Source organism: Macaca thibetana, chromosome 1 (assembly GCF_024542745.1).
Source record: "Macaca thibetana thibetana isolate TM-01 chromosome 1, ASM2454274v1, whole genome shotgun sequence".
Taxonomy (NCBI): domain Eukaryota; kingdom Metazoa; phylum Chordata; class Mammalia; order Primates; family Cercopithecidae; genus Macaca; species Macaca thibetana.
Genome location: NC_065578.1, coordinates 177,733,428 through 177,755,346, shown reverse-complemented (window position 1 = coordinate 177,755,346; position 21,919 = coordinate 177,733,428). Strand labels below are relative to the sequence as shown.

At 39.9% G+C, this 21,919-nt stretch overlaps 1 protein-coding gene across 8 annotated transcripts in view; it reads left to right on the top strand.

The window, feature by feature from the left end:
- LOC126939910 (uncharacterized) overlaps positions 1–21,919 on the top strand; it is a 195,596-nt gene that overhangs the window by 59,307 nt on the left and 114,370 nt on the right. For all 8 annotated transcript variants that reach the window (XR_007720491.1, XR_007720489.1, XR_007720490.1 and 5 more), the window contains one exon: positions 760–895. The gene's annotated coding sequence lies outside the window, so the exon portion shown is untranslated. The remainder of the gene's footprint in view (positions 1–759; positions 896–21,919) is intronic.

The following is a 21,919-nucleotide window of genomic DNA, read 5'->3' as shown; positions in this document are numbered from 1 at the left end:
AACCAAGATCCATGGATGGAACTTGCTCAAAGAAAGAGTCCTTGCTCATGGAACTGAAGGTTGGACACAGACTTGAACATAAGGCCTCATTAAAGAAAGCAAAGGCAAGAAACAGGAGCCAGGGGATGAAGCTGGGCTGAAGTTAATGGGAAGTCTGGTTTTGTAAACAGGAACAAGGGAGGGTAGTGCCCAGGTGGAATTCTGGGGGTGCTCTTTTCAACTCCAGCCACCTGTTATTACTGCTCTCCAGGTGCAGAGGAGTTCAAGTCCAGAGTACCCTAAAGGAATTCAGTAGCTTCTGACCAAATGTCAGATGAATTCCTGGATAAACATCCTTGTCGAGACAGCACTACTGCTCCAGTATTTGTAGCCTGGACCAAGGAGTCTCCTGAGTGCCATGAGGCCCCTCTCCCAAGAACTCTGGCTTACTGAGATCACAAGTTCTCTGACGTAGCTGCCCAGATAAGTGGTACAAAGTTCAAGTGCTTCTAATGCTGTCATTTGTCATGTCTAACATGGATAGAGTATCTAATCTTGACAGGTGGTTTTTAATTGGGATATGTGTACATATATGTATACATATGTATATTCCTCATTTGCAGATATTTAGAATGTAGAATTTATGTATAAATACTATCTATCCACATACACATGTACATATATGTATAACTTATTTTCTTTTAAAATTTTTCCTTTAAAATGTTACAGCCTCTGAGTTAAAATGATTTTGATATTTGCATTTTATACATGTTTTTTCAGCTTGTGACTAAATTTACCACAGCCTACAACACGCCATGTCTCATGGAAAGTTTTCAAGAGTTCTGCCATTCTGGGGGTCTCCCTAATACTGGGCTGACTTGTCAGTGAGAGAAGAAGTAAGGGCTCTAACAATGCGGTAAGCCAAACAGCTGTGTTTCTCCTGCAGCCCACAGGCCTTGGTGAGTGTGTCCCCTACACATAACTCACTTCTTTGGGTTTTTGCTCTACACCCTCTCTGCCACCAAACAGCTACGGAGTTTCTGAGTCATAGGCTAAAACTTTCTGCCATAGTTGCCTTTTGATAGGGTTTGGCTCTGTGTCCCCACCCAAATCTCATGTTGAATTGTAATCCCCAATGCTGGGAAAGGGCCTGATGGCAGGTGATTCTATCATGGGGGCAGATTTCCCCCTTGCTGTTCTTGTGATAGTGAGTTCTCATGAGATCTGGTGGTTTAAAAGTGCGTGGCACTTCCCCCTTCACTCTCTGTCTCTCCTGCTTCACCATGTAAGACATGCTTGCTATCCTTTCGCCTTCCACCATGACTGTACCTTTCCTAAGACCTTGCAGCCGTGCTGCTTGTACAGCCTGTGGAACGGTGAGTCAATTAAACCTATTTTCTTCATGAATTACCCAGTCTTAGCTAGTTCTTTACAGCAGTGTGAGAACAGACTAATACACGTTTTAAGTCATTGGCTTATATTTCATTTATGGAGAATCCTGTAAATTAAGATGATGTAGGCATGAGTTATAGAATTGTTACCAAAAAATGGTCCTGATCCAGATGCAAGCAAGAATTCAGGATGAGTCCATAGAGTACAGTGAAAGCAAGTTTATTAAGAAAGTGGAGGAATAAAAGAATGACTACTCCATAGACAGAGTAGCCCTGAGGGCTGCTGGGCCCATTTTTATGTTTATTTCTTGATGATATGCTAAACAAGGAGTGGATTATTCATGCCTCCCCTTTTTAGGCCATATAGGGTAACTTCCAGACTTTGCCACAGCATTTGTAAACTGTCATGGCGCTGGTGGGAGTGTAGCTGTGAGGAGGACCAGAGATCATTCTCATCACCATCTTGATTTTGGTAGGTTTTAGCTGTCTTCTGTACTGCAACTGTTTTATTAGCAAGGTCTTCTGACCTGTATCTTGTGCCGACCTCCTATCTCATCTGTGACTGAGAATGCCGAACCATCTGGAAACATGGCTGCCCGGTAGGTCTTAGTCTTAATTTACCGAGCTCCTATTCAAGATGGAGTTGCTCTGGTTCAAATGCCTCTGATATTTCCATATAGATTTGTTTTGAATCCTGGCTCCATTGTCTGCTAGCTGAGTGACATTTTTGCCGATGACATTACCCCATTGTACCTCAGTTTCCTTATTTGAAAAATAGGAATAATGGTGCTGATCTATTAAAATTAAGATTATTTGAAGAATAAATAAAGTAACACTTGAAAAAATGCTTAGGACATAATAGTAACCTAATAAATGATATTATCATTTTGATGGGGTTGGTTGCCCAATAAGAAGAAATGTGGGAACACTCATAGAAAGAATAACTGCTATTTAAAAGTGTGTTTCTGGTGTTGGACATATCAGATCAGCTTGACTCAGATCCTTTTCTGGGGAGAATATCTGACTCTTTTCAGAGATGTTAATGTATGTTAACAGACATGCCTATTTATGTAGCAATATAAAAACACTCATGTAAACAAATGCTTAACAAACAAAAAGAATATGTGATTAAATATGAAAGAATCAAATTCTTACTATCCATACTATAGGAAAATATGGTATAAAGGTGAAGAAAGTACATGAAATAAAGATGAATTATAGCAGCAGAATAAGATATTGTTTGGCCAGACAATGGTAACCCCCTATGCCCTTGGTGTATGAGGTTGCTGGTTGGTGTGTAGGGTGGGGAGAGTGAAAGCATATTTCCACAAGGTGCTAAGAAGCTTATGGGAATAAAAGTGATTTGAGACCCTAATTTCTTCCCTTTTGAGGTTTAATGTTAGAACATCTCTGATGAACTGAGGCAGTCCTAACTGAAGTCATTGGTTAGGGAAGAAGACCAACTCTCTCCCATCCAGGAAGAAACTAACCGTGGGAAATGGGACAACTAGGCTGTGCCGCATGTTACAAACAAGGTCCTATGTGGTTATAGTGGAAGACTGGTTCAGGGTTGCTCACTTACCCTCTCAAAAACTCTACAATGTAGGACCTAGTATTGTCCTCATTTTTCCAGCTATGAAACTTAGGCTTAGAGGGGTTAAGAAACTTGCCCAAAGTAAGGGCTGGGAGGCAGCTAAGAGGTAAAACTCCAGCCCCATCTGTCTCCAGAATCCTTGTATCTCACTTCTATAGTACACATACTATCTGAGATCTTTCTCTGGCCTTTCTCTCCTCAACATTCAGTTGACAAAAGTAAGAAATGCAAATTGGGGCTAAGGATTAGGACATATACTTCAGTGGGAAGGGGACTGGCAATTAGAGGAAGAGAATTTTAAGAGCTTTGAGGTTTCCCAGCCTCCTCTAGGAGGGTGATGGTTATGTGATGTAATCCTCATTCTTACCTGACTTCTGGAAATACAAAACAGGCATTTTCAAGATGATTGCCTAAGATTTAAAATCATTTTGTGGCCATGTATACATGCTTTTCTTTTCTTTTTTTTTTTTTTTCCAGTGCAAACTTGATCTTTCCAGGCCTTAATAATCTCCTCTGGAAAATAAAAGGGTTGTGCTAAGTCATTGTTAGAATTCTTTTCACGCTCAAGGTTTGTGAGTTCAGGAATTTATAAGCTTTTTCTGGTATTTAACCTTTGGCCTTAGTTTCTTTAGTACTATGATCAAAACTAATCTCCCCAACTTAAATTTTGTGTGACAGGTAAGGAAGCCAGGACAAAGGACTTAATGAACGTTCTGAAGCAGGAAGGATAGCAGCAAAAGGTTTTACAGCTATGTATGAAATGAAGTTGAAAGGAAAGAACTCAGAATCTCAGAATCTAGTGGGTATAGCCAAAAAGGTTGAAGCTCAGAAATGACTTTCAGAGGGATTACATGGAGGAATAGATAAGATTTGGTTGTGCCCTTCATGTAAGCAGGCTGTAATTAGATTGGCTGGTGTGAGTTAGTGGGAAGGATTAGCCATCACAGAGGGACATTTAATGGGATGGCTGTCTGGTTCCCCCATCTCACTGTCCCGTCCCAGTCCACCCTTGGGAACTGGTGTAGCTGCCATCACCATCAAATAACTCTACTTCCAATACTTCCAACTATGCAGAGCTTTCTTGGTCTTAGTTTTATTGAATCAAAGAACTGTTACCCATTAAATGAGAAAAAAAGTTTTTAAAAATTCACAAAAACATAGATGTGAGCAATGTTTACAGAGTAGAAATTTCTGGTTCTCATTTGAGAGAGTAACCAATTCCTTATCGTGCTCTTCCTTACCTCTTCTTGCTTCTCATCTGCCTACTTCTTTCTTCTGCCTTTCTCTCCAGCTTCTCTTCACCTTTTTTCATTCTTTCTTCCCACTCATCTGACACTTTACTGAGCACCATGTTTAAAGGTCTGTGTTAGGTACTGTGGCCAACAGAAGATAAAGAAGGCACAGTCCCAGTATCTTGTGTTGCTCTGGAGCTAGCAGCAGAGACAGATACAGACAAGTCAGTGTGGTAGCCCAGTTCACAAGACAGTCCACTCTCAGGTTCCTTTTCTTTACCTTCTCTGCAGCCCCATCCCCAAACCTACTGATATTCTCTCCTCCTCCTACCTTCTAATGCTCACTTTAAGGATTAGATGCCTAAATGGCTAATTATTTTTCCCTAAACTATGGGGACAAGTCTCTTAAGGTTCACTGTGTCATATCAAGCACGTTCCATATATATGATCACTCACCAGTTGGGACTTCGTTCTCTTTGTATTAAGACAGATTCACAGAGGGTTTAGAAAATACAAGTTTTAGCATTTGCCTTTTAAACTGAATAATGATGGTGTTTCCAGGACTTTGTCAAGTGCGAACTGTGTGCTAGGCACATATATATTGTCTCTACTCCTTGTATTATCACTCTGCTCTCCATCAATTCATAGATAAGTCAGAGAGGTTAAGTAACTACTCTAAAATAAAACATGTAGAGGTGGAATTTGAACACAGATCTAACTCTTTTTACTACATCTGTGCTTTAATGACAAAAGGCAGGTTCCATATAGCCTTTCTACTCCTCTCCAAAGAAATTCTACTTCCGTGTGTGTCTGTGTTTGTGTGTGTAATCTATTCATAAGATAAAGCATATAGCATATGATAAAACTTTTAAATTTTTATTTAATTTTTTGAAACTGAGTCTTACTCTGTTGTTCAGGCTGGAGTGCAGTGACACAATCTTGGCTCACTGCAACCTCCGCCTCCTGGGTTCAGGCTCTCCTGCCTCAGCCTCTCGAATAGCTGGGATTACAGGCATCTGCCACCATGCCTGGCTAATTTTTGTATATTTAGTAGAGGTGGGGTTTCACCATCTTGGCCAGGCTGGTCTTGAATTCCTGACCTTGGGTGATCTGCCTGCCCAACCCTCCCAAAGTGCTGGGATTACAAGTGTGAACCACCACACTCGGTCAACATATGATAAAACTTTCAGATACAGTTGGGTCTCTTCTAGATTAAACAATGAGTATCTGATCTGTTTTGCTATCAATTATAGAACCTTTATGATATTCAATTAAAAGTTTAACAACTAGAAAAATTTCCTAAGTGACATAATTTTTAAAAGTTAAAACTTTTTCCTCTTAAAAGTCAACAAATAATTGTAAAAACACATGTAGTCTCTATGCATTAATGTTCATGGTACAAAACATGTGGATTTTAGGCATTAACAAGAGTCAAAGGAGGCAGTTGTAAGAGCTCTTGCTGGTTGGCGTTAAATGTAAATTCAATGTATATTCACTAGAATTATAGACGCTCCTAGGAAAAAAACTCACTTTAAAATTGTAAAGCTTGTGAATTTTATAGCCAATTTAGTTCAAAAGATGTTAAAAAATGCTAACGGAATATTAATTTGTTGTATCTTGGTATTGACTATATAATCCTTGGTGCATTAATATTTGTCATGAGAATATTATGTCAATATTGTTTCTGTGTTACAACATAATAATCAATAGGGAAAAATTCAGCAGCAAACTGAGATGAATTTTAATAGAGTATAAGATTAATTTGTGCTTGTTCTTTCATAAAATAATTTACATTGAATTGTTGAACCAATGCAGGCAATATCCATATTATAATAGTACTCCCCTGGCATGAAGACATGGTACACAGATATTGGTGGTGGTATTTAAACAGTGTTTCCTTTAACCTTCCTGGATTTCAACTCTTCCATCTGTCAGTGCAGATTATTTGGGGGGGGGGGGGGTTCACAATAATGCCTGGCACATAGTTAACATTTACTGTGGGTTTACTATTACAATTTATTAACCCTATTTTAAGAACAGATGTGGTTACTAATGTTGTCGTTGCAATTATGAATGAAGCTAAACCCATTACTGGTGAGGAATATTAAACCTGTTTAAGTGTGTAGCTCCAGCTTCTTACCTAATAAAGCTTCAGCCCATGAGGGAAGTTTGGGGGTGACTTTGATAACATTTGAGGAATGGAATCTTCTGATAGGAAACAGCTAAGGGCAACATTCAGATGTAAGTTTTCAGTTAAGCTCTTAATTTTCAACAGTTTTGCCAAACTGTGATTTCAGGGAATGTTCCTGGAGAAGAAGCATCAGTCATTCAACCAAATAAGATTTTAAAAACGCTGTGGAACACACCATCCTTTTAGAGCTTCACAATACTTATGTACACAGCAAAGGCTTAGGTGACCCAGCAGCAGGTACACTGGGGGGAAAAAAGGCTTAGCGATGTTGTGCAAAAAATAAGCCTATTTTAATTTAATTTCACCTAGCTTTTCTCAAACTTATTTGACAATGGAACCTTTTAAAAAATATATATACCACTCCTAAATAGCTTGTATACTTAGAGAAATGCCAATTTAGAGAAAAACTCAAAACTCAGCTACTGTTCTCCTTTTTCAATTCAGGGGTTTAAAACAAATTGTGCTGATGAATGGCTTTCCAAATTTACTTTCCCATACATATTTAAGTATGACAAATGCTCATCTACCATGTGGTAGGTAGTGAATTCATAAAACCTAAGAAAGGAGATCAGAGGCTATGTACATGCCAGATATGTTTCTACTTAATGCTTTTTAAAAACATTTTAATACTCTATAGCTGTGTTTATATTCCCATGCACAGTTCTTATGAATTATGAAGACAACAAAGATGAATCTGGGAAAACTTATCACAGAGAAAATTCACATGTCAAGATAAATTTGCATCCCATAATCTATAATTTGGTGTTATTAGGTCTTGGTCAAATATTTGTTTAGTGCTTTGTGTTAACAGTGCTGAATATGCTCTAGAAACACTTGACTGTCATGCACTTTACAATTTATGTTTTATAGCTAATTCTTTTCCCACATTATATTACTTATCAATTGTGTAATAAATTACCCCCAAATGTAGCAGCTTAAAGAACAAACATTTACTATCTCACATTTTTGTGGGTCAGAAACTGGGTGTGGCTTAGCTGGGTTCTGTGGCTCAGGGTTTCCCATAAGGCTACACCCAAGGTGGTGACCAGGGCTGTGGTTCCCTCAAAGCTCAATCAGGGGAGGATCCTCTTCTAAGTTCACTCATGTGGTTGTTGGCAGGATTTAGTTCCTTGTGACTGTTGAGCTGAGGGCCTCATTAGCTCAGTGGCTGTTAGCTGTAGGTCTCCCTTGGTTCGTTGGCAAATGGGCCTTTTCACAGGGCATCTCACAACATGGCTGTCATCATAACGAACAAGGGAGAAGCCCGAGCCTCTTTCTAATCTCATCTCAGAAGTGACATCCCATCTCGTTCACCACAGTCTGTTTGTTAGAAGAAAGTTCCTAGGCCCAACCCACATTTAAAGGGAGGAAATTGTACAGGGACATGAATACCAGGAACTGGGAATTGGGGGAGCTGTCTTAGAAGCTGCTCATCACACATATTAACAATTGGTGGCACAGGGTATTGTTCCACGAAATGGGTCTGGTACTTTGGGATATGTTGATAGTAGTCTGATTCAGAGGTTATAAATCTATGCATTGAAATCCAATAAGATATTGAACAATGAGATGGAGACAGTTGTACTTACCTCAGTTCCTACGAAGGAGAACATTGTATTTATTTGCAGAGAATGCCTTGATAATCTCTGGTTAGGTGGAAACAGAAGTCTAGAAGACGGGGAAGTACTTCGTATTCAGGATTATGCCACAGGATAGAGTTCACAATTCATAGCTGTGGAGCTGGCTAAGCTCTGAGTAGAGACAATTATGTTGAGATATCCTAAAGACAGGAGCTGCTGCTGACACCTGGGTCACCCTGATTTGCAATATGGAAGGTTTAAAACAAATTTGGAAGATTAGGTTTCTATTTAGACCATAGTGATCAAAGTACACACTTATATTAGTTACCCATTGCTGAGAAACAAATTACTCCAAATTTAGCAGCTTAAAACAACAGACATTTTTAGCTCATGTTTTCTAGCAGTCTGAATCTGGGAGTGGCTTAGCTAGGGGATTCTGGCTCAGGGTGTCTCATGAGATTTGACTGAAGATGTCAGCGTAGGCTGCTGTCACCTGAAGGCTTGACTGGGACTGGAGGACCTGCCTCCAAGGTGGCTCATGTTGGCAGGTGGCCTCAGTTCCTCACCATGTGGAGCTCTCCATAGGACTGCTAGAGCATCCTCATGACATGTCATCTGGCTTCCTCCAGAGTAACTGATCCAAGACAAAGAAGCAAGGAGGAAGCCACAAAGTTTTCAAATCAGCATTTAAAAAGTACTTCACTCTTTCCAGTCATTAATAAATAAATGAGCAGATAAGTTCAGGATATTTCAGATCCATCAGGGGCATGAATTATGTGGATACTTGATTAAAAAAACAAACAAACAGTATGGACAGTTTTGAAAGTGCCATCCTTCCTAAGATAATTGTTGTGGAAGAAGAAAGAAAGTGACATCCACTAGCCAAAATGAAGCATGTGTTAGTTTTTCTATGTTAGATTTAGTGGTAAATGTAAAAAAAAAAAAAAAAAAAAAAAAAAAAAAATTCTGTTTTCTTCAACAGTCAAATGCCTAATCAGGAATAGTTCACCATTTAATGTGCTTTGTAACACTGAAGGAACCTCAAAATCAGCCAGTGTCTTTGGTTCAGAAGGTCACTGAGCTTGCCAAATTCTTTTTATTCACTGAATAACTGTTTTTGAAAGCAAGTATTACACTATGTGTGAAGACACAGAAGTCACACATGACTGAATAATTTGGCAGAAGAGATTTCTTGTATTTTTCACCTCTATGATCTTTGAAACAATTGCTGCGCTTGTATTTGGAGAGTGGTTGTGGCCTACAAATTTTGTTAAGTACATGCTGTCCATTAGAAACTATGGTTATTGCTTGACCATTGGAATTAAGCCATTTTCTGCTTTCAAAACACCCATAATAATTAGCTTTTAAACTTTTATCTTTTACCGTTAAGTAGCCTCATATAGTTATCACAACCTTTTTTTATTTTTCCAAGGGAACAATTTCACAGATCTCTACCATTGTGTTATAAGGAATATAGTAAGAAGGAAAGATATTTGGTTTCTCCAATACCAAATCTGTATTAGTTACGATTCTCTAAAAAGACAGAACTAATAGCATATGTATATAGATACACTAGAGGGTATTTATTAGGAGAATTGGTTCATGCAATTATGAAAGCTGAAGAGTGCCATGACAGGCCATATGCAAGCTGGAGACCCTTGGATGCTGGTTGCATGGCTCAGTCTAAGTCCAAGGGCCTCAGAACCAGGGAAGCCGCTGGTGTGACTCTCAGTCCGAAGCTAACAGACTGAGAACCCGGGCGCCACTGGCGTCAGTCCTGCAATTCAAAGGCCAGAGAGCCTGGAGTTCTGATGTCCAAGGTAGCAGAAGAAAAGTCTGTGCCAGCTCTCAGAGAGACACTAATTCTCCTTCTGTTTTCTCTCCAGGCCCTCAGCCTATTGGATGATACCCACCAACACTGAGGGCCAATCCTCCCTACTTTATCCACTAGACTCACACTCTAGTCTCTGCTGGAAACACCCTCCTAGACATACCCAAAATAATGCTTTACCAGGTTTCTAAGTATTCTTGAATCCAGTCAAATTGGCAAGCTAAAATTAAATCCACAAACCCACCCCTCGTCAACTTGGCGCCCATACATATCTCCTTAAACCATACTTAATTTCTAAAAGAGATAGTAACGAGGCAATAGTTTCACCTAACATGATGCAATATGATGTATTGTGATTTTCAGGATTTTAGACTTTAGACTTTGGGGTGTATGTGTGTGTGTGTGTGTGTTGAGATAGGGTCTCTGTCACCCAGGCTGGAATACAGTGGTGCAATCTTGGCTCACTGCAGCCTCGCTCTCCTGGGCTCAAGTGATCCTCCCACCTTAGCTTCCCAAGTAGCTGGGACTACAGGCTCACCGCACCATGCCTGGCTAATTTTTGTATTTTTTGTAGAGATGGGGTTTTGCCATGTTGCCCAGGCTGGTCTCAAACTCCTGGACTCAAGTGATCCACTGCCTCAGCCTCCCAAAGTGGTGGAATTATAGGCGTGAGTCACCACACCCAGCCAACTTTAGAGATTTTGATCATCAAGGATTTTGATCTCAAATGCCAATAGTGTCTCCAACTAGGAAACATGTCTCTTCTTTCTCTGCAGTCCTGCCTCTAGTTTAGGTTGTAAACTCTGAGAGAAAAGGGACGTGTAGATTTTCTTTGCTGCCCTAACCTTAGTGCCTAGAAGAGCACCTTACAACCTTACATATAGTGAGCGCTCAGTATATATTCGTTGAATTAACAAAGTGCCATTTATGGAGACAGACTGTTGGATAATTAGATAAATATAACAAAAAGCTGCTGACCACAGTTCAATTTCCTTAGGCCTTTAATTACCTTGTGTTGGGGTCCTGGATATATTGCTCTTGTGTCGTACAGTCTGTTTTCATTTTGTAAAGTGGGATATTCAAGGTTAAAAGGGGGAAAAAAACAAGTTGTGAGACTTTGGGTGGACATGATTCTTCTTTTGGGAAGTCAGACTTTCCCAAATGCAAATTGGCTATTGATACGTTAATATGTTCTCTAAACATACCTATGATTTTATCAATGATGAGAAATATTGTTAAAATATATTTGTATTTACAGAAACTACATTAAAAGACTTTTCCCTCAATTTTTCAAGGAAAACTTTTCATCTTTATTTTGTCCTTTCTCTTCTTTCTTCTCAATGTTAGTTTTCGTATTATATGGAAATTGCCTTTTGATTAGCATTTAAAACGTCTGTTCTCCGGGGATGCCTTTATTTTGTGTTCTAGTTATTTATACCACCAAGGAACAACTTTATTTTTAAAAAGAGCATTTAGCTTTATCAAAAAGCAAATATTTACAAATTATTTTTCTGATGGCATCTAGTGTTCATTTCACTTTCTTGCCTCCTTCTGTATTACAGTGTACTCACACACTGAGTATATAAAATTCCTTTATGAAATTTGCAACAGAATCCCCCTGCAGCCCCCTCACTCCAGACATCTAATTAGTGTTTCTTGTCACAACAGCATTTTTTTTGCTGCATAAAATTGCACACTTTTTTTTTACTTTTTGGTACTGGAAATGGTGTTTTAACAGGGGGAAGTGCTGGATTCCAAGGACCTGTCTTCAAGGCTGGGTTCAGAGCAGCTATTCCCATAATGGTCCCTGATCAATCTACCTTCTCATTTCTTTTTTAAATACCAAGTCTCTTGGTAAATAACGGTAGCAAAAAAAAAAAAAAAAAAAAAAAAAAAAAAAAAAAAAAAAAGCAAAAGAAAAAACAAAACCATTTCTTCTACAGGAACACGACTTTCCTGGGAGTAACTGCCATTATTTATAGACTGGTGTTTGTCTGGTGAAGTTGTTTTTGCCAGTGCACACAGCAGCAAATCTCATCAGAATCTGCTCTCCTAGGCATTTCTTCCACCTCTTGATATGCAGAATCATTTTCTTTCAGTAAATATTTGGATGTTCCCAAGTGAGCTCCGTCAATGGTGCTTTATTTCTGAGATGGGATAGCTGAGAAGTGCTGTGTTCATGTGGGTGATTAGGTGGTTCTTCCGTTTTCTTTCCTCTGAAACACTTTTTAGACATAAATCTTAAGTATGGATAGGACTTGGAGGTGGTGGGGTGGGGCAGGGGTGGGGGCTTCAGTCTGTCATTATGGTTTTAACCAGAAAAAAATAGTTAAGGCAGAAACTGTAGTGGAAAACCAGAGGCTGATCCAAGAAATGGCCACAGGAGAGCCCTGAGTTGGAACAGTCTCTTGCTGAGATGGCTAGTAGTATATCCATGTAACTCTTTTTTTTTTTTTTCTTATCAGCTTTATTGAGGTATAATTGTATGCCTAAAACACTGCACATATTTAATGTATATAATTTGTCTTGATTAAAGATTTTTCTAATTTTATAGGAAAGAAACAGCAATGACTAAAATTAAATAGATCCCTGTCCCTTTATGTCACAGAGATCTGAGAAATGAGAAAAACAGGATTGTACTGATTTTTTTTTCTCAGCTAAAGTTATCTCAGAAACACAGATTAGAGTGGAACCTTCTCTACCATGCTCTGAGGGGCTGTGGATGACCCCTGGCATGGGAGGAGTCTCCGGCATGTCTACTGAATTGCTTCCTCATGATCCTCTGCCTCCAACTGTTTCCCTGTACTCAGGTTCTCATTGCATCAAGGCCAGCGTGTGCCCTCAGAGGTGGGCGGGGTCTGCTCATGGCAGGAGAAGCAAGATCCCCTGGCTCCCAGTGGTTGATCTAAAGGACAAAAACTTCTTCATTAGAAAGAACAAAATAAATGCTTCTTGGCTGAAATCCACCAGTCTAGGAGTGAAGGAAGCAAGTCAAGGGCCTAGGAAGAAGTTGATAAAACCTAAAAGCATTAAGACATGAAAGGTCTTGTAATCTGACCTCAACTTACCTGTTCAGTTGGATTTTTTGATATGCCAACAGCACTGAGATGTGAAGTTTCTGCAACCGTCCTGTGGTCTTTCACCTTTGTGCCTTTGCTTATGCCAACCCAGGGAGCATGCCCTCCAGGGAGCCTGCTGTGATCTGGATGTTTGCATCTCCCCCAGATTCATACACTGGACTCCTAACCTCTAAGATTATTGTATTAGGAGACTGGGACTTTGGGAGGTGAGAGAGGGTGGAGCCCTCAAGAATAAGATTAGCGTCCTTACAAATGAGGGCCGAGAGAGACCACTTGCCCTCCATCTTGTGAGGACAGCCAGAAGGTACCATCTATGAACCAGAAAGCCTTTACCAATTGCTGAATCTGCTGACGCCTTGATCTTGGATTTCCTAGCCCACAGAGTATGAGAAATAAATTTCTGTTGTTTATAAGGTATCCAGTTTATGGCATTTTGTGAGAGCGGCCCAAATGGACTGAACCTACTCTGAATCCCCTTTGTTAGATGTGTCCAGATTTCCTCCTTTCTACTTCCATTAATATCCAGAGCATTACTCTATACTGTGCTGCTACATTGTCGTATCATCTTTCAATGCCTGCCTCTTACTCACACAGCTCCTTGAGGACAGGGGCTATGTCCAAGTTATTTGTGTATTCCCAGGGCTTAGACAGTGCTGTGTAGGCACTTAATGTTTGTTAAGTGAATGAATAAGACAGAGCAAGAGTATATAAACAGAAGTAACCTACAAAGTAGTTGCATCTTTTGACTTTAGAGTTAGGACAAGAGCTATGATCAAGGGTATTCTAGTGATCCCAACCTGGGCCAAAGAATTTAAAAGAAAGTTGTCTCAGGTCTTACCATTGCCTATATCTTGTGGACTTCCAATCAGATTCAACTGAGCGAATTGTCATACTAAGCTAATTAAGTACCAAGTTAATTGTCGTTATTTTATTTTTTCAAAGTTTTTGAGCGTAATTATTTAATATTTAGAGTACAAATACCAAGACCTTTGCTTTAGCAGATAAGACACTATTTACCTATTTACATAATTATATAATTTACATAATTGTTTTACTTCCACATTGTTTGATCTATCTTCTCTCCACCCCTTCTTGTTTTTGTTTTTTGTTTGTTTGTTTTTTGTTTTTTTGAGATAGAGTCTCACTCTGTCGCCAGGTGGGAGTGGCATGATCTCGGCTCACTGCAGCCTCTGCCTCCCAGGTTCAAGCAATTCTCATGACTCAGCATCCCCAGTAGCTGGGAGTACAGATGTGTGCCACCACAACCAGCTAATTTTTTTGTGTGTTTTTAATAGAAATGGGGTTCCACCATGTTGGCCAGGATGGTCTTGATCTCTTGACCTCATGATCCACCTGCCTCAGCATCCCAAAGTCCTGGGATTACAGGCATGAGCCACCGTGCCCGGCCCACCACCCCTTCTTTATTGCTTATGTTAGGGACTTTTCTTTAATTATCTTCTTACTACGTTTGCATTCTGTTTTGGAGAGCTCAAGCTGTGTCTGTGGTACTAATGTCAAACTCATTTTTTCCTTTTGTTTTTCATAGTTCCTATGATTTTAAGATTTGATTTTGATGTAACTTTCTCTCTCTACCTTTCAATAAATCAAGTCTTCTTATTAGGCAAGAACAATGCCACTCTTGCAGTTTCAAATACAATATTAATATTGTATTCGAACTACATGTAATAGTAATATTGATAATTATGATTAATTGAGCATTTTCTGTACACTGTGCAACTGTGTAAATAATTTACAGGTTTTAGCTCATCTAAACCCTCCTCATTAGGCCAGACTCCTTGCTTGAGGCTAGGAGTTTGTGACCAGCCTGGGCAACCTAGTGAGACCCCCATCCCAAATAAATAAATAAATAAAGCCACTTCACTATGAGAGATACCAGTAGGTCTGAAAGTTAGATCTACCTTTCTCTACTTTTAGCTGCCTCCATGTGGACACCTCTCAGGTGGCTCCACCCCCACATCCTGAGGTGCACAGGCTCTGGGACAGGACAGCCGAAACACAAATCTCAGCTCTGTCAACAGCTAGCTGTGTGATCTTGGGGAAAATTTCTTAAGTTTTTGGTGTCTCGTTGCCTTCATCTATAAGATGGGATAATAACAGGACCTTGACAATTGTAATGTGTGAAAAGTTCATATGTATGAATCGGTATATTTGTGTTCTGTGGTTGCCATAATACATAAACACAAACTGAGTGGCCTAAAACAAGAGAAACTCATTCTCTCACGGTTCTGGAGGCCAGAATATCTAAGTCAAGGTGTTGGCAGGGCTGCACTCTCTTTAAAGGCTCTAGAGGAAGATTCTTCCAAGCCTCATCCAGCTGGTGGTTCCAGACGTTCCTTGGCTTGTAGCAGCATAGGCACAATCTCTGCCTCCGTCTTCCTTCGGCCTTCTTTTCCTTCCCCATTTCTCTCTGTGTCAAATCCTCTGCATTTAATTTAAAAGGACATTTGTCATTAGATTTAGGGCCCTCATGGATCCACCAGAATGATCTCATTTTAAATTCCTTAATTTTTTTTTTTTTTTTTTTTGAGACAGGATCTCGCCCTGTTGTCCAGGATAGAGTACAGTGGTGAGATCTCAGCTCACTGCAGTGGCTCAAGCGATTCTCCAACCTCAGCCTCCCGAGTAGCTGAGACTATGGGTATGCACCACCACATCTGCAGGGTTTCACTGTGTTGCTCAGGCTGGTCTCAAACTCCTGGACTCAAGCAATCTGCTTGCCTTGGCCTCCCAAAGTGCTAGGATTACAGGTGTGAGCCACTGTGGTTGGCCAAATACTTAATTTAACAACATGTGCAAAGCCTTTTTTTTTTTTCTTCAAATAAGGTCACATTCACAGGGCCTGCTCTTCTGTAACTGACTCATCTATAATATCTCTGTGCTCATAATCTTGGAAGTCTCAGTTAATCCTTGACTGTCTTCCTTACTGCTCTCAAGTACTTGTCTGGCAAACCTGTTGATTCTACTTTCAGACAGCTCTCTTTTCTGTGCCTACTCCTGTTCTTAGTTCAAATTCTCATTAGGATGAGAGTTATTCTTTCCTACAGTTGTTTGCATTTCCAATTTATGCTCTGCATGGTCTCTAGATATGTTTTTCTAATGTACACCTCCTGCCTAAAAATTCCAAAAGTTTTCTGTTGCACACAATTGTAGTAATAATAGCCAAAATTAGCACTGGTATCTCTCCCATTTCACTAGTAGGGAAACTAAAGTTCAGAAAAGATCAAACGAGGGTCCAGGAATGGTGGCTCATGTCTGTAATTCCAGCACTTTGGGAGGCCGAGGCAAGCGGATCACTTGAGACGAGGATTTCAAGACCAGCCTGGCCAATATGGTGAAACCTGTCTGTACTAAAAATACAGAAAATTAGCCTGTCATGGTGGTGGGCACCTGTAATCCCAGCCACTCAGGAGTCTGAGGCAGGAGAATTGCTTGAACCTGAGAGGCAGAGGTTGCAGTGAGCTGAGATTGCAGTGAGCCGAGATTGTACCACTGCACTTCAGCCTGGGTGATAGAGTGAAACTCTGTTTTGGAAAAAAAAAAAAGATTAAATGATATGTCCTCAAGATCACGTAGCTTTGTAATTAGCAGAGACCGAAATTGAGCCCAAGTCTTCTAAATTTATGCTTTGATGTCCAGAGCTTAGTTTATTACTTGAAGTATTCACACAGCACTTCAAAGTCAACCTTTTCCATTTATATTCCTGACATTCCTTGACATTGATCTGTCATTCCACCCATAACTTCCCTTGTTCTACAATGATTTTATGCCTTTGCGTTTTGATTGTTTCTACCAGGAGGGCTGGCTCGCCTCTTCATTTTTTCCTGACCCATTTTTCTATTTTTTTTTTTTCACGACTGTGCAAGGAAAGTTCACTTACTCTGCAAAGCCTTGCCCAGTTCCCAGGAGCAGTTAGATGCTTACTCCCCAAAGCTCTGGTGGCAGCTTACACATATTCCCATTATAGCACTTCCATATCATCTTTTCATTGTTCACATGTCTTTCTGGACAAACATCTCACTGGTTTATATAGCCCCAGTGCTCAGCTCATCAGAGATGATCAACAAATATATGCCAAAATATTTCAACTAAAATTGCAGAACTAAAAGAAAATGTTCTTTTAGCTCACTAAAAATCAACTTATCAGGCATTTGAAAAAATAAGAAATGTAATGATTAAGTTAAGAGGCAGAGCTCTGAGTGGGAATAATGGGAATATTGAAATCTCTGTAATAGCTCTTTTGTTACAGTCAAATTAGCTTCTCACACCTTGAACAGGTGGTGACTATTTCTAACTCTATGCCTTTACTTAAGCCATTCTCCTCCCACAAATGTCCTCACCACTACTCTGAAGTTTTGCAAAGTCTACCCATCATCAAGGCCAAGTCCTATCTACTCCATAAAGGAGACCTCTAAGCTGCCCATCCCATCTCTAACTCTACTGTGCTAGGCCTCACAGTGGCAGTTTCCTGACTTTATTGGTATTGCCTGTACACCCCATCTGTGAAGGAATAAAAGCATAGTTAAATGTTTACCTAGTAATAAAGCAAAAGTCTATATACATTGTTCCATTTTTAGTCTTCAAAAAGTCAAGTGCCTTGATAAGTGAACTGTGTTTTGGAGAAGCAGTACACTGATTTTTATAAAATGAAACTTTTGATTAGAGGTATATGTTATGGTTTGAATAGATGTGTTCCTCCAAAATTCATATGTTAGAACCTAATATCCAATGTGATAGTATTAAGAGGTAGGGTCCATGGGGAAGTGATTAAGTCATGAGTGCTCCCAGTCTGTGGCGTTTTGTCATAATAGCAAGAATGGACTAAGACAGTCTGTATTAGAATCTAACAGTTGTTTTGTGGCATTAAGTCCTTCCTACTTCCACAGTCATGGAACTTTTAGGTGAGCATGCCACTGCCCGAAATAATGACTCCATTTTCCATGCTCCAACTAGGCATGGCCATGTGACTAAGTTCTGGACCCTGAGATGCATATAGAATTGTAGTGTGGTAGCTCTGGGGGAGCTTTGATTAAAACTAGTGCTTATATACACTGTGTTTTTCTCTTCATTTTTTCCTTCTGGAATATGAATGCTACCATCTTGGAAAGTGAATGAATAAATTAAAAGAAGAAGCCTGGCTGGTCTATAGTTGCCAGATTTAGCAAATAAAAACACAAGATGACCAATAAATACTGCATGGGACATACTGGTGTTGAAATGTTACTCAACGTTTACCTGGAATTCAGATTTTACTGAGTATTCTGTGTTTTATCTGGCAGCCCTAACTGGAACCCCACTATGGAATGCTATACCCACCCTAAGAAGTCTCCCAGGACTTTTACACATGAGGGAACTAAACCACCATTATATTTTTCTGTCGCTTACAACCAAACAGAATTCCACAAATTCAAAGCAGAAAAAGAGGCCAACCTATGTCTTCTCATACTAAATCTCATGATTGTAACATTTTATCATAATGCCTCTTTGGTGAAATGACTATAGATCTGCTAAGTTCTTCAGGGTCACCAGTAACTGCAATATTTTGTATTTCATATATTCTTTTGTTTTTTAAAGAACTTTCATACGTTTGAGTTTATTTACTATTTTCAATGATCTCACTTCTTAATTTTGCAGATGAAGTTCGGAGATTTGCCTAAGTTCATGTAACTAGTAAGAAGTTGGTGTGGGGCTTGAATTTGGAACTTCTGACTGAGTTTGCTGGTCTTCCTGCTAGTCCACACCTTCCCCTCTTAAATTGGCAAATTCACTAGGAATAAAATGGCGGAGAAGGTGCCTCCTGTTGTAGGGATTTATTGGAAAAAAAGAGAGGCCATGCTCTATCTCATACCCTCAGGTACCACAGGTGCAGCATCCAAGTCCCCTAAGGTTCATGGAGAATGAGTATGCCAGGGAAATAATGGCTTTAGCTGGGAGGGACCAGTACCTTAATTCTCTCACACTACTGCATAAAAATAGAAGTTATTGACTGGGAGCAGTGCCTCACACCTGTACTCCCATCACTTTGGGAGGCTGAGGCAGGCAGATCACCTGAGGTCAGGAGTTTGCGACCAACCTGGCCAACGTGGTAAAACCCTGTCTCTACTAAAAATGCCAAAATTAGCTGAGTGTGGTGGTGGCTGCCTGTAATCCCAGCTACTCGGGAGGCTGAGGTAGGAGAATTGCTTGAACCCAGGAGATGAAGGTTGCAGTGAACTGAGATCACACCATTGCACTCCAGCCTGGGTGACAGAGCAAGACTTCGTCTCAAAAAAAAATAGAAGTTATCTTGATCATATTATTCTTACTAGTTGCTGAAAGCCCTACTAACTTTTTGGTGGCTTTGAGTAAGAGTTCACTTTGCCCTGCAGTAAGGAAGTCATGCCTCCATATAGAAATTTGGATCAAAACTCTGGTTTTTCCGCTGGGTGCAGTGGCTCACACCTGTAATCCCGGCACTATGGGAGGTCAAGATGGGCAGATCACCTGAGTTTAGGAGTTCCAGACCAGCCTGGCCAACATGGAGAAAACCCATCTCTACTAAAAATACAAAAAAGTAGCCGGGCATGGTGGTGCACACCTGTAATCATAGCTACTTGGGAGGCCGAGACAGGAGAATTGCTTGAACTCAGGAGGTGGAGGTTGCAGTGAGCTGAGAGTGCACCACTGCATCCCATCCTGGGCAACAGAGTGAGACTCTGTCTCAAACAAACAAAAACAAACATAACTCTGTTTTTTCAAACTGTGGTTTCTGGACAGGTGCTTTAGGGGTTCAGCAAACATTTGATTCAAATGTTGTTTTCATATTTATCTTAACCACGATATCTATAATATTAATTAGTAGGGGTAAATAATGCTAGCTGTTGTACCAAACACCCAAAAATTAGTTGTTTAACACAAGACCAGTTTATTTCTTGCTCTTCCAAACCTATTAAAGATGTTCCCACTCTGCAGGTGGCCTGCTACATTAGTCCTTCAGAAACCAAGCTCCTGCCATATTACAGCCCTGTCCTCCTCTAGATCCTCAGTCCTTTCCAGCACAGTACAGTTGCTGAGCAAAGGGTTGGAGGATTGCTGTGGGGGCTTTGCAGGTGCCAGGTCTGGAAGTGGTGCATGTCCGTTCTACTCACACTTCACTAGCTGGAGCTCAGACAAATCACCACAGGAAGACTGGTAAATATGGTTGAGCTGTGAACCCAGAGAGAAAAGGAACTTATTTTTGTCAAGGACACAGCTATCTGTCTCTACCACAATTTTTAAAAATATCTTTTAATTTTTTGGGTACTACAGCTTACTACTATGTTGCCAATGTTAATAACTTGTTTCAGTGCAGATTTTCGAATTAAACTTCTTTGTTTTATTTAGTTAAAGAATATCCTAAGGTTGCAAGAAAGGCTATTATAAAAACATCTGTTACCATTTACAGTCATTTATCTGTGGCAATCACTGTCATCCTTGACAAAAGTCATTGCAAAGACAATACCAAAATAAATTATATTCTAAAACTGATGTATGTTTATAAGTCATTCATGAACTCAGATCTCATTCATCTAAAAACACTTCCTTGTTCTCAGTGACTGACTTTATAATATTTAACAGAAATGTGAACTTATAAAATAAACTTATATTAATAGAATATTTTTATCTGTTCTGGATATATTGAGGTTGCCTATAAGGTTTATCTTGAAAAGGGTTCCATTGCTTAACAAATTTAAAACAGTGATATCTAAAGTCTCTTCTAGCTCTAACATTTATAATGCTTTCTATTTTTATATGCCATTGAAAGGAAGACTAACTCCTGATTGCATACAAATGGTGCAATGCAAGTAAAGTTATTTTCCTTAGTAGAAAAGTTAAGTAGCACTGGGAAGACTGTTGCATTATGTGCTTCCCCAACATGTAACTTAAATAACTTAAATAAATTATTTTAGAAATTCCTAGAGACTTGAAATCTTCTGAGGTGTCTACCAACTGATAATCCATGCAAATAATTTCCACAGCTTATTTGATATTTGCAAGTGAAACACACTTTTGCTTGTTCATAATTAAGCACATCTCTCCCGCATTAACTATAATGTCAAGTGAGGGGGAGGTCTGTTTAATTAAAGAGCTCTAGACCTTTCAAAGATCAGCATTGATGGTCTTCTACTTCAGATCCCTTCTTGATGAGGTTTAAATGTCCTTTTTGGGAACTATGGGCTCCTTTGCTGCTCCTTTAAAGGAGTAGCCCCCTGCCTACCTCACTCAGAGGCTGCCTTGGGTCTGAAATATATAACCAGACAATTGCGTCATATATCTGATATTGCGGAGGCTATAGGTGCTGTGGCTTTTGTTTTCAGGGTTGCAGATGGAGATGAAGGTCATAATTCCTTTTCCCATGATTGCTGGCAGCAGCTGCAGGGTTACTAAGGGAACAGCCACAGACCACAGTGTGATGAGAGAAATAAATTCAGGTGACTCTGTCTGTCTTGCTTGAATAAAGCCTTAGAGTCCTGCCTTCATTGGGGAATCCTTGCATAGGGCCAGCCAGGCTCCTGGAACCATCACTGCCCTCTACTGGATCAGCATAGGAGTCCATGAAGCCAGTGGGTCCTTCTGATGAACTGGATGTTAGCCTTTGAGCTCTGAGGAAGTGGCGACCACAGAATTTATCCTCAGTTCACCTCATGCACTTATCCAGTGACAATGGTTTACTTGGTTTGACATCTGCTTGTACTGAAACTACTCACATCTGTGAGATCTGTCAGATGCAGGTTCTACTCAATTTGGTACACTTGCACAGAAAATACCATTTTGGGTTTGAAAGCAGATACATTTAGATCAGAGACATGAAAAGACAAAATGACTTTAGAATGCTGAAAAAGGCCTTGGCAACTCTGAAATGGTGTTTTCATTTAAGGCTAATTTGTATGTCAAAGCAGACTCAGGGAAGTCCATTTGAAAAAATCCCCTTAGAAATGACTATTATTTCTATTATGGTTAGTCTTTAATGTGCAGAGCACCGTGGAGCTGGGACAGTGAGACTT